This window comes from Podarcis bocagei (genome assembly GCF_964188305.1).
Source record: "Podarcis bocagei genome assembly, chromosome: 1".
Taxonomy (NCBI): Eukaryota; Metazoa; Chordata; class Lepidosauria; order Squamata; family Lacertidae; genus Podarcis; species Podarcis bocagei.
Window position 1 is genome coordinate 108,650,756 of NC_138125.1, and position 12,821 is coordinate 108,663,576.

The 12,821-nt window shown below is 45.5% G+C and overlaps 1 protein-coding gene across 3 annotated transcripts in view; it reads left to right on the forward strand.

Moving 5' to 3' along the window:
* The first annotated feature begins 1,490 nt into the window (after positions 1–1,490).
* GPD2 (glycerol-3-phosphate dehydrogenase 2) overlaps positions 1,491–12,821 on the forward strand; it is an 86,067-nt gene continuing 74,736 nt past the window's right edge. Inside the window, exon 1 of one of the 3 annotated variants that reach the window (XM_081187481.1) lies at positions 1,491–1,659. The gene's annotated coding sequence lies outside the window, so the exon portion shown is untranslated. Of the gene's footprint in view, positions 1,660–2,108; positions 2,199–3,562; positions 3,686–12,821 lie in introns of those variants that run through there. The other 2 variants (XM_081187482.1, XM_081187483.1) reach the window with 2 other exon arrangements.

Below are 12,821 nucleotides of genomic sequence, written 5' to 3' on the forward strand. Positions count from 1 at the left end.
AGTGTTGGAGGGGTGGATTGCTCTGTCCTTCTGTGCCGGTTGCCTTGGTAGAACTTGGGAGTACATTTAACCCGCCCTCCCAATAAACCCCTAACCTGTGACCAGCTTGCATTTCAATGGTAGTTGTTTCTCCAAGGTCAGCATGGAAATGCCAACTGCTTAGCAAGCTGGCAACTTTTTTTTTTTGGCAGGCTAGTAACTTTTGAGGGCTTATTTACAAGGCTGAAGTAAATAAACACATGCAATTCCTGGCAACAAGCTATTCTGTGATGGTTAACTACATTTTACAGTGGTAACTCGGGTTACATACACTTCAGGTTACATACTCTGCTAACCCAGAAATATTACCTCGGGTTAAGAACTTTGCTTCAAGATGAGAACAGAAATTGTGCAGCGGCGGCGCAGCAGGCCCCATTAGCTAAAGTGGTGCTTCAGGTTAAGAACAGACCTTCAGAACCAATTAAGTTCTTAACCCGAGGTACCACTGTATTTCATTCTCCCTCTAAAAAGGCATGCTGGGGATGGAGGCATGATGTCTTGCCTCCTTTTGAGAGCCAGTGTGGTGTAGTGGTTAAGAGCGGTAGTCACGTAATCTGGGTAACCGGGTTCGCGTCTCCGCTCCTCCACATGCAGCTGCTGGGTGACCTTGGGCCAGTCACACTTCTTTGAAGTCTCTCAGCCCCACTCACCTCACAGAGTGTTTGTTGTGGGGGAGGAAGGGAAAGGAGATTGTTAGCCGCTTTGAGACTCCTGAAGGGGAGTGAAAGGCGGGATATCAAATCCAAACTCTTCTTCTTCTTCTTCTTCTTTTTGAGGGATGCTATTGAGTAGCTTGCTCACGGATTGCAAATGGCCCACGGGCAGCCACTGAACTGAGCCCTATGTTGGGCAAAATATCCCTGCATTGCAGGGGGTTGGACTACATGACCCTCATGGTCCCTTCCAACTCTATTATTCTCCTATGACCTGGTCGTAGTCTGACACTCTAACCACTACTCAACACTGTCCTCGTTCAATTTCCCCATTCTTTTGCCTGGAAGACAATCTTGTCTCCCCATTTCCATCCCTGCCAAAACTTTAGCAAGTACAAACATTTTTTAAAAAGTAGTGTGTTGCACATTTAAAGAAAGACACCTGATCGTTGGTTGGCGGAGGAACCGTTCTGTGCGTCTCTAACCCCTTGCCAGTGCCTTGCCATTTCTGAAAACCCCAGAGTCCCATTTCTCTCGGGGGGGGGGGCACCCTAGCCTTGGCAGGCGAGCCTGTAAGAGGAGAGGCCTCGGAGGAGGGCACGTTTCCAAAAAAGAAGTGCTTCTTCTGGTGTCTCCCTCGGGACTTCCACACGTGTTTGCAAAGGCAGGCGACGTCTCTCCTCTCTCTCTTTCTCCCGCGCCAAGCCCAGCCGGGACCTTACGGGAACCTGCTTCCTCGCTAGCCGGTTAGTGGAGACACGCCTTAAGGAAGCGGCGAGGGAGGGAGAAGCAGCAGCAGCAGTTGAGTAGCAAAAGCAGCAGCTGCAGCGAAAGGGAGGCAGGCGCTGGGGCCTCTCGTCTCCGCGCCTCGGCAAGAAGACGTCGCCCGGGGGGAAAGAGGCGCCGCGCCGGGAAGGCAAACCCATGCGGACTCACTAAGCAGGTGCCGGGCTGGAAAAGAAGCCAGGTAAGGGCGGCGCGCAGCTTCGGTGGTCGCCCCTGCGCGCAGCGCGGAGAGGCCGCCGTGCTGCGCGCGGGGAAGGCGGATGCTCTGCGCGCAGGCGGGCGGTGCCTGGGCCTCGCGGAGCCGCGGGTTGGCGTGCGGGGTCTGCCGGGCGCGAGGCCGCAGCTGGGCAGCGCAGGAGCCGGTGGTGGCGGCGGCGGAGGCGGCGCGCCTCCTTCCCGCTCGCCACGAAGCTTCCTCCGCCGCAGGGCCCGGTGCGCGCCAGGCTGCCTCGGAGCCGCCGAGCGCCTTTCTCCTCGGGGCTCCCGCGCTGGGCTGCGGGCGCCTGGGAAGCCCGGGGGCGGCGTCGTGCTCGGCAGGGGGAAAGGGGAGCCCGGTCCAGGCCTCGGGGAGGTGCTGCCGGGGGACTCCTCCTCCTGCTGCTCCTCCTCACCGGCCGCCTCCCTCTCCAGGCCAAGCGGCGAGAGAGTCCCCGGGAAAGCAGCGGCGGCGTGGCTGAGCCTCGGAGGAGGAGCAGGGTCTCTTCTCTCGACCGGGAAACTGTGAGTCTCCTCCTGGAACTCTTTGGGGCCTCGTGATAGGGACCTAAGAGGCAGGGGGCTTTATTAGGGTTCTGTCTCGACTCCCCACCCACCCCGAGCCTGGTTCAGCCCCAGAACCTGTTGTCGATGCAAGGGGCTCATGTGGCACAGGTGTGAAGAAGGCGAGGCCGCCTCCGATCATGTGCAGAAGGCTTTGTCCTCGCGGTGTGGCTGATGCTCAGCACCCCTCGCATTTGCTTTGTTTTGGATGTAACCCACAGGTTTCCACTCGCATCCATAGATGGGACTAGTGGGGCGGGAGTAGTACTGGCCCTTCCCCTTACGTTGCTGTGTGAGCCACAATCTGTTTTGATTCTGGGGGTCAGCTTCCCCGCCACATGTAATGTGGACTCAGAAGTGCTGTGAACATGGGCTAAGTGCTCTCTCCCCAATTGAATAATCCCAGCATGTCTCAGCATATCTGGGTCAAGGGGAAATTCCGCGAGGCTGAGCCTTAGCACTTCTAGTTTTAGAAATGAGAGGCCCCTCAACAGTATAGCCTCATAGGGAAAATTGTGAAGTGGTTGACTTATTTATTTTATTTATTAACTTTGATTAGGACTCTTTTTTTTTTTTAAGTGGTCCATCCCAAATCAGTTGTCTGGGTGTTCTTTCTAGATTCCAGTTGGTAAATAGTAACTAATTCTCTTCCTCTTCCTCCTCCTCCTTATTATTGATTTATTGCAGGCAGTATAAAATGGGTGTGCTTGTGAAAGAGTATGAATGGAATGCAGGGCTGGCCCTACTGTTAGGCAGAGTGAGCACTTCAGGAGAACTACATCTCTGTAAAGCACATGTTGTGGTTGCCATGGGAACACTGGCAGCAAAGGTCTTTCAGTGACAGTCTGTTTCCTGGTCTGACCATGTACCTTTACATACTTTGTGAGTTTCTCCACATTCGCTGCCCCACCAGCCTTCAGGAACTGGCCGCTCAGTGGTTGCAAGTCATGAGGTTAATAATTGTTTATGCTAGAACCGGCACTTGCATGTGGGTGGGTGTCGGAACTGCAGGGAAGCTATTTCCAGTTGTATTCTTGAGGTGAGAGTAACATATGCTCTGGCCTAGAGTATTTATATCTGCCTGTTGCCAGGGCTGGCCTCTATTGGGGCAACTGAGGCATCCCTCACATCGTTTTATCATGTTTTTAATATTCTGTTGGGAGCTGCCCAGAGTAGCCGGGGAGGCCTGGCCAGATGGGCGGGGTATAAGTAGTAAATTATGATTATGATTATTACTATCCGTTGCATCTGCCATCCATCCGGAACTCTAGGCTGCTAGTTAAAATTCTACTGCATCTCCTGTCACCATGGCAATGATGTTTGAGGTCATTGAAGCTGGCATGAAGGAATAATACTACTATAGCAATGGGACCATGGATCCTTGTTTAACCTCAACAGGAAACCACAGGAGAAGCAGTACAGGAAGTGAGAGGATGCAAGGTTTACCTGTAGGTATCTAATGGCTGGCTAGCCAAGCTAGACTTCTCTGTGGCTCCTGGTGCACTCATGGTTGGAACATGTATATGTGGATGTTTGTGCACTCCCACAGAAGGAGTGATTGTTCATCAAGCCTCACTCACCTGAGACCTGAGAAGCAAGAGGTCAGGTCCTCAGCCTGGAAGCAGTGGTGATAGATATGTTGCTCTTTGAAGATAGATTCGTGACCCTGTGCAGTGGCATCTTAAAAACCTTTTACTATGTTCCTGCTCAAACTGTATGTTGAGCCAGCTACATATAGCCTTTAACCAAGTGCTTAGCAGAGTATCATGATATTTTCACAACCCCTTGTAGGGAAGCACAGAGTGAAAGAGTGTTCAGTTCAGCCTGTGTTACAAGCGGCCAGATTTTTAAGCATTCAAAGCCAGAACTGGCTAGGTTTTTGTATGATTTGTATGACTGGTCATCAAATTTCACCATGTATTTCACAAATAGTGATTCATTTTAGTTTTTGCTTTCTAAATCTGGGAATAAGCCCAAAGTATGGTACTGTACATAAGATTCTTTCACATTAGTCATTAAGACCCTTTTCCTTCCCTCTTTTTTTAAACCAATGCTTAGGATTGAATCTCAACCCATCTACTTTTATAGAAGCAGTCATTAAGTTATCACTTGAGCAGAAAGTTTTGTGTTACTGCAAACAGATTGGTTAACAGCTGCCTCCTTGTGTCCTTTCCCAGTACAAACATTCCTCATGTGGAGGTTTATTTGATATGCCAATCCTCTTCAAAGACCCGTCAAAAATAAGGTTAAGGTTTCTGGGTGGGTGAATTTTGCCATTAACAGGTGTCCGTTAAGCTCAATGCACTTATTTGTGTGTGTTGAGAATTGTTAACCAACACATAGAATGAAGACTGCTAATGACGCCTTATGAAGCATTGATCTTGGTTGTTGGATAGGTAGTACTGTATAGATAAGTACATGTGAATGGTGTGCCTTTGTAGACCTCCTATACCAAAATTGAGGGGGGGGGGATAACAGGGCACACTGCTTTGAATGATGCAGCAAGCCAAATGATATCTAATCAGGCCTGCATGTTCATGCAGTTCTAGTAAACTCATAGTTTGACTTACTGTGTCATGCGAACCAGATGCTACCTTTAAAAATCCTTAACCTTTCTGTTCTCCATCTAATGGTTCTGTATCTAGAAAACTTGATGCAACACTTTCTTGATAGGCTTAATTTATTTTTTTAACCAAAGGGAGGTACATTTAGAAAGGATATATGGTGGTACCTCGGGTTACATATGCTTCAGGTTACATACGCTTCAGGTTACAGACTCTGCTAACCCAGAAATTGTACCTCGGGTTAAGAACTTTGCTTCAGGATGAGAACAGAAACCGTGCTCTGGCGGCATGGCAGCAGCAGGAGGCCCCATTAGCTAAAGTGGTCCTTCAGGTTAAGAACAGACCTCCAGAACGAATTAAAGACTTAACCCGAGGTACCAGTGTATCTTCTAATATTCCAAGCTGCTTAGGGACAATGGTGCAAAATGCCCAAACTTATTTTAGCGACTTAATTAAGTAGTTTGAATTGTGCTGTTTTCTCATATATTATGCTTAAAATCTCAGAAGCAGGTAGACATGTTTCTACTAGTTCTTAATCCTATTTAAGTGCACCCATGATACCTAGAAGCAACTTCCATCTTCATCCTAGCATGCATGCATAGAGGGAGTGGCCTGCAAGTGGTTGTGTTTTGTTAAACTTGACTTCCTTAGTGGCAGTAAGAGGGATGTAGGTCATCTTCAGCAAGTCTGGTCCTGTTTCAACGTATTGACAAATCTGCTTGGTACTTCTGTAGAGCTTTACAGAAGGCACTTCTTGCAGATACTTGTTAATAGTGTTCTGCTGTGCCTGATCCCTTTAGATTTAACATGGCTCACTGCATAAACAACACAACTTACAAATTCATTGCAATGTCATTGAAGGGATAAAACTGGCAGCGCCTAAGAAGTAAATAGAAAGTTATAGGTTTTGCATTGTTTATTGCTAGTCAGTAGGGAAAAGCATTTTGGTACCTTAGAACAGTGTTCCCTAACCTGTGGATCCTAACCTGGGTCACAAAGCATGCCCAGGTGGGTTACAGTAAACCCGAATTAAGCATTGGTTTTAATTTGCAGTGCTGTGGCCCTATATAGAGCAACTCCAGTGGAACCCAGTGGAAATTATTGCTGAGTAGATGTTAGTATAGGACTACCATCCTAAACACACTTAACAGTGCAGCCCTAACCATGTCTACACAGAAATAAGCCGTATTGAATCCAGTGAGGCTCACTTCAAGATAAGTGGGCTTGTTTTCCAGCCTTACTAAGCAATATAACCTACTAAAAATAGCGAGAATTACTTCTTCTAAGTGAGCATGTTTAAGGTTATGTCGCAAGGATGCAATCCGATGCACAATTACCTGGAAATCAGTCCCATCAAATCTGCTTCAAGTCATAAAACCAAGCTATGGGTGGTGATGCTTAAATATTAATGTTCAATTGATTTGTGGATGTCACCGTTTTATCTGTTGCCCCAGAATAAATAACTTCATGTTGCAAAATGGGAAGGGGGAGAGGTGTTTAGCACCTGGCAGCTCTTTCCACATGTTACATGAGCTATAATTAAGGTTTGGCACATGGCTTATGGTTTGTGCGGGAGATCGAAACCATGAGCCCAGGGTTTGTAGGGCACATTAAGACAAACCATGCTATAGTTTAGCACAGTGCAGCATCAGAACAATTGGGATGAAGCAAAGCAGCTGCAGTCTTCTCTTTAGGCGCCTGTGCATTCACACTAAACTTGTGTATTTGCACTAAGTCATGTGACGCAGGCTGTTTGGTCTGATTTAACTCTGAAGAAATCTGGCTGCCATAAGAAGGATGGCTTGCTTGACACATTAATGTGTCCGGGGGGGGGGGAGGATATTGATGCTGAAATCATAGACCCTCTTACCTGGGAGTAAGGACCTTTAAATTTGGTGGGATTCAGTTTCAGTAGATGTGTATACGCTTAAACTGTGAACCAGCAGAAATAAGAAGGAACACAAAACAACCACAACAAATTAGAAAAAAGACACATTGTTTGAACTGTAGAACGCAGTGAATAGTATTAAATGACATATTGATGCAAAAACCTAGAATGCTTGTAAATTTGGGACAGTTTTTCCTTTAAATACTCTACATATTATGACTTGAGAAACTTTACCTGCTTGTATCTAGCCTTAACCAAAGTGAGGGTGGGAGGGAAGAAAGAAAGAAAAATCTAAAAAGCCTGGTCCTTTTCTTTTTAGAGTCAAATGTCAAGCTGCTTCCCTCCCTGGTGTCCAAATGCAATCTCTTTTTAATTAAAAAGGAGGGGAAAAGCCAATTGCTTGGCTTGCGCCCCTGGTTGATAGCAACGAAGAATACAACTTGACTCCCTGTGAACAACCCAGCTTCAAAAAAATACCAAGCGCCATTGCCTTGCAGAGCAGACAGTGTTACCGTTATTATTGGCCAGTTGTCTTTGTGATCACCTAACCTGAGTTTTCCTGTACCCACCAACTAAATATTTTAGTCTTTAAGTAAAGCATACTGGGCACATGCCTCAGTTCTTCCATACAACGAACCAATGTCATGGTTTAAAACTACAATTTTCCTTTCGGTTTCCTCCATCTCCGCTTTATTCGAACTTCTGTTGTTGTCTTAAACTGCCATTTCCACCTTCTCAATAACCGTTCTCGTTTCCATGCCATGGCCAATGCCATGATGCAATCTATCTTCACTTTTTGCTCCCCTATTGAGCTCTGACTTCATGCAACTCCAGGATTGTGATGCAGCACTACAAATCCTCCAACGGGGGCTGCATGATGACATTCTTACATTTTTATTATATAGAGAAATATAATGCTAAGAGAACCTTGTGCAGTAATAACACCTGCAACAATCGGATATGGAGGAACCAGCCTTGTGCAGTATGGGAAAAAATACAAGTTAAGTGACTAGGAACCTAGGAAGCTGCCTCCATACCTTTAGACCAGCGGGGGCCAAACTTGGCCCTCCAACTGTTTTGGGACTACAACTCCCATCATCCCTAGCTAACAGGACAAGTAGTCAGGGATGATGGGATTTGTAGTCCTAAAACAGCTGGAGGGCCAAGTTTGGCCATGTCTGCTTTAGACCGTAGGTCCATCTACGTCAGTATTGTCTGCAGTGACTGGATGGCAGTGGGTCTCCAGGATTTGAAGTGGGTGACTTTCCCAGTCTTACCTGGAGATTGAATCTGTGGCTTCCTTCTCTTCTACTTCCCTTCTATAGCCCTTCCCCTGGATCTTAACCCGGCTGTTAACTATGTACAGTGCAGAGTTCACTCTGACTTGATAGTGACTATAATAGTATGGTTAGTTTTATTATTGTTTTATCTACAGTGGTAATGCTTCTTTCTGCCGAAACAGTTTTAAGTAGTGCACATGTTCTAGCCAGTTATTCTGATGTCCCAAAGAGTTATATTAAAAGAAGGTTGCATGCATACCTAATTTGAAGATTGATATGGCTGTGCTGAGCCACTTTTGAATTCTTGGTTTTCCTGGGAGAAAAATGAAAGCTGCGGTGATCAGTCAATTAATCAGTTAATCAATTTTAAACATTTTAATCGACTGAAAAGTGTTGCCATTTAATTTTTTTTATTAGCTGAGTTTAACAAAAGTTAATGGATTGTATCTAAGCCATACCCAGAGCAGGCCTATTGAAATTGTTGGTCATGTCTGTAGCTTTCAATGGGTCTGCAGTTTCAATCCATTTATTATAATACAAGGCATTACAAGAACAACCTCCCCCTTTCCTGTTTTACATGAAGAAATGCCTCTTGGAAGTAATATGAGTACAGTGTTTTTAAAAACGAGGAGCAGGGCTTTTTTTTAGCTGGAGCTCACCAGAACTCCATAAGAGAACAAGGGAGGTGTTCCTGGTGAGTTCTGGCACCTCTTTTTCTAGAAAAATAGCACTGACAAGGAGTATATTTCCCCCACAAAAAAACCTGTTGTTTTCTTCTTCTTATTTAAATATCTTGTAAGCCCAATTGAACAGTGGGACTTTCTCATCTAAATATTCGTAAATTTGTATGATCAGTCAACTAAGATTTCTTACGACAGGTGTTGTTTGCTTGTTAGAGTGGGGAACCTGTGACCCAGGGACCAAATGCAGCCCTCCAAGCTTCTCTGTCTGACCCATGGGACTCTCTCCACTCTGCACTCCCTCCTGAGCCACACACCCTCTCCCCATGCCATGCCCTCCTTCACTGGCTCTGCTTTGTTCCTTCCTCAGGTGTTTTTGCCTGGCTAGAATGTGTCCTAGGATAATCCCATTTGCTTGCCTGGCTGGAGGATTGAGTGGTGTGTGTGTGTGTGTGTGTGTGTGTGTGTGTGTAGGTGTAGAACCTACCTAGAAGGTAAAATGTTCATTGGTTGCTCTGGCCCCATCCCCCACTACCATGTGGCGCCCCTGGAAGAATAATGTGGCCCTTGGGGTGAACAAGGTCCCCCAACCCTGTGCTAGAGGTTCAGATATTGAAATGATGTACACTTTAATAGCGACATGTCTTGAGTGCATGGTCAGAGACAGATTTTTTTGGGGGGGGGGTTGGGAGAAGAGCTTTGATTTTGAAAGAAATAACTGGCAGCAGATGACGTCTCGGAGGTGAACAATAATTATTTATAGTGTTGGAGTGCACAAACAGGATTTCACTCCATCCCACCCCATCCCTGGCTCTTACATCTGTTCTGGGGACTTCAGCCTTTGCTTTCACAAAGCTCGCCTCACATGGGTCGGAGTAGCATATGCGCCAAGGTTGTAAATAGCTGGCGTTACCTGTGGAGCTTTATCCGTGGGGCGCAGGAGTAGTTTCTTGGTGGCCAAGCAGAGACGTTTGTGGAAACGTCTCTCTTTTAAAAAGGATATATTTGTTTTATTTCAGGCCACATGTGAGGCAGCAAGTAAACTAGTAAAGATTCCTGGATGGGAATCATTTTTGTAGGCTTACAGTCATACCTCATGTTACATTTGCTTCAGGTTGAGCGTTTTCAGGTTGAGTCCCGCGGCGACCCAGAAGTAACGGAATGGGTTACTTCCAGGTTTCACCGCATGTGCAGATGTGCAAAATGACATCATGTTCATGCGCAGAAGCGGCAAATCGCGATGCTCAAATGCGGGTTGCGTTCTGTTCAGGTTGCGAACGGGCCTCCGGAATACCAATACCAGTGTATTGGCAAGGCAAGCTGTAAAAAAAAAAAAAAATTAAAAAGGGAAAGGAAAAGAAAGGAAAGGAAAGGAAAGGAAAGGAAAGGAAAGGAAAAAAGGCTACATTGTAACAGGCCTGTGTATTTTAACTTTGGGAAGGATGGGAGAAAAAATCCATATGGCTCTTCAATGCCTTTTGAGCAAAGCTCAACAAAGAGAGGGTGTAATTATAATTGAATTTGGTGAAAGGCTGAACGCCTTTCCTTCCAGCACTTACAAACAATGGTTTATCAGGGTGCAACTGATGATCGCATTTGATAAGCTTGTCTTTCTCATTCCACAGCTAATCTGCTAGCACGCAAAGGTGCACCTGTTGGCAGCTGCTTCTTAATTTACAGCCTGTGATACTCAGAGTGCTGTGCTGGTACAACCGCCTTTGAAACGAGCGGTTTAAAAAACAAAAGAAAAAAGAACAGTGGATTGGTTGGTACTGGCAACATATGGAACAAGAGGATGCACAAAAGGGTTAATGGGATTACGTTTGGGGAGAGACCATAGTTCAGTGGAAGAGCATGTGATTTGCATGGGTGAAATCCCTGGCCTCTCCTATTCAGATGTTGCGCATTATCATCAGCATACCAGTTACAGGAGGCACCTTGCCCCAAATCTCCTTTAACAGTTGAATCCTGACGAGATGAGTGGTGGTTTCCAAGGTTGGAAATTGGGTTGCGTGCCAGCTCTGGGTAGGGTTGTTTCCCCTCTGAAGGAGCTGTTGTGTAGTGTGGGGACTGGACCCAGGCGATGATAAATCTCATTTGATTACTGCAATGCATAATACGTGGGGCTACCCTCGTGCCAGTTTCTGAATGCAATTGCTTGATTGCTCAGCAGTACACTCAGCTTTACACATACCATACCCATGTTGAAAGACCTGTGCTGCCTGCCTGTTGGCTACTATGCCAAGTTCAAGGCAAATGTTTTTGACATTTAATACTCTAAACAACCCAGGAGCCAGATACCTTGTAGGCCACCTCCCCTATATAGACCAAGCTGACTCTGCGTCTTACTACTGTACTACTGACACATTGACTTGTTTACATTCCCCTTTGTCTCTGCTGCAAGCGCACTGCAAAGTTGTTTAGCAATCTAGGGCTCTTCTTTGCCGCTGAGCTATCCTTCTTGTACGCTTCCATCTTAAATAATTATTCAATTAATTAAATTGATATCCTGCCGTTCCCCTCCCCCCCAAAGGAGTCCAGGTAATTTTAATATAAGTTTATAGCTGTGTGGTTTTCTGGACTTTGAAGCTTGGAAAGGCCACACTGGATGGGAGGTATGTGACCAGAGAAGGGAGCTTGTCCTCACTGTTAACAGAGAAATTTGTCCCCATGTCCTTTTCTTCTTTCACTGTCCCCCAATTTTTCAATTACTTGGGGGGGGGAATCACCTGGCTCATGAAGATGGGGTAAATGAAGGAAAGTCACATCATGTAGATAATAATAGTAGCTTTTCCCTTTGCAGAGTTTAGTTTTGGGATGGGGAGATGATGGATGCAACCTCGGCTAGTGTTGGAGTTGTTTGGTGGTGCTTTTAACAATATTTTTTTTTTAGTTTAGCTTATTAAACTTGTTCATCACTTTTCACCCCAAGGTAGCAATTAGCAGGAACAGGATAAAAATACAGAGATACAAGATATAACAAAACGCTTATTAAAACAACACAAATAAGCTAAAAAGTGTCCATTCACAAGATCACTTAAAGACACACTGAACTACCTTCTTTAAAATATACTGTGGCTCATATATTGGCAAAATTGATAGTGATAGATTCTGGCATTTTACCATAAGCCCTTTAAAGACCTTTGTCTTTAACTTTCGCATCACTTCCAATACCCTCTGTGTCAGAATGCTCTCAAATTCTCCCCTAACTCCTATTGGGTAGGCAGTTTGCAAGAATGACATTAGGTTCAGTCTTTGCAGACCAAAATGAATGAATAAGATCTGAGAGTTAATAGCCTCACTAGGGATATCGCAGCCATCCGCTACTGTTCTACTGCAAACATCTGTAGTCTCATCTAGTGTTGCAAGTCTCTCACTTGTTTTCTTTTGATTCTGACCCTAAAATCTTCCTGTGAACCTCACAAAATCACTATTGGAACTTCCTTCTACCCCTGGCAACACCCTCTTTTCTTTCTACAGCGAGTAGCTCTAGGTAGCACTCATTTTTCTTCTGGTATCTCCCTTCTCTTAGAGTGTCCTTTCTTCTCTCTCTCTGTGGCTTCCTATCTTTGCTATGTATACTAGTTAGAGCTTGTATACTTTAACCCTTCCATTACTTAAAAATGTTTTGAAATGTGCTTGTTGTTAGTGTGTTTCTCGTGAAAGCTGGCGCCAATTTGATTTCTTGTTTTACTAAATCCGGTAATTCCCTTTTGATACAATGGCATTGTTTGGGGTTTTCTCTTTGTTGTCTTTGGGCTAAATCCCAGTGTGCTGTTTCCAGAATGTGTTCGAGTTCAAGGGGAAAAGTTCCTGAAATGGATTGCATGTGAGAACTGCATGCTTGCATGCATGCAGGCTGCATGCTTCTTAACAAGTCTCCCCTTCTATCTCCCTTTGCTGCCACTCACGTGCTTATGCTAGGGCGGGGAGGAATTTATAGATCAATGTTCTCTTAGGGCCACCGACAGCTATTGTCTCAGAAGTTGTAAGGGCTGAAAACTGCTGAGACAATTTTTTCAAAACAGAAAGAGCACTTGATAGATTGGGGAGAGGACTCTCCACAGTACCCCTCTCATTTGATACCTGTTGGGGAACCGGAGCCAGGGGTCACACGATCCCATTGACTGGCATTCTGGATCTGTTGTTGTGAGGATAACTACCATCTGCCT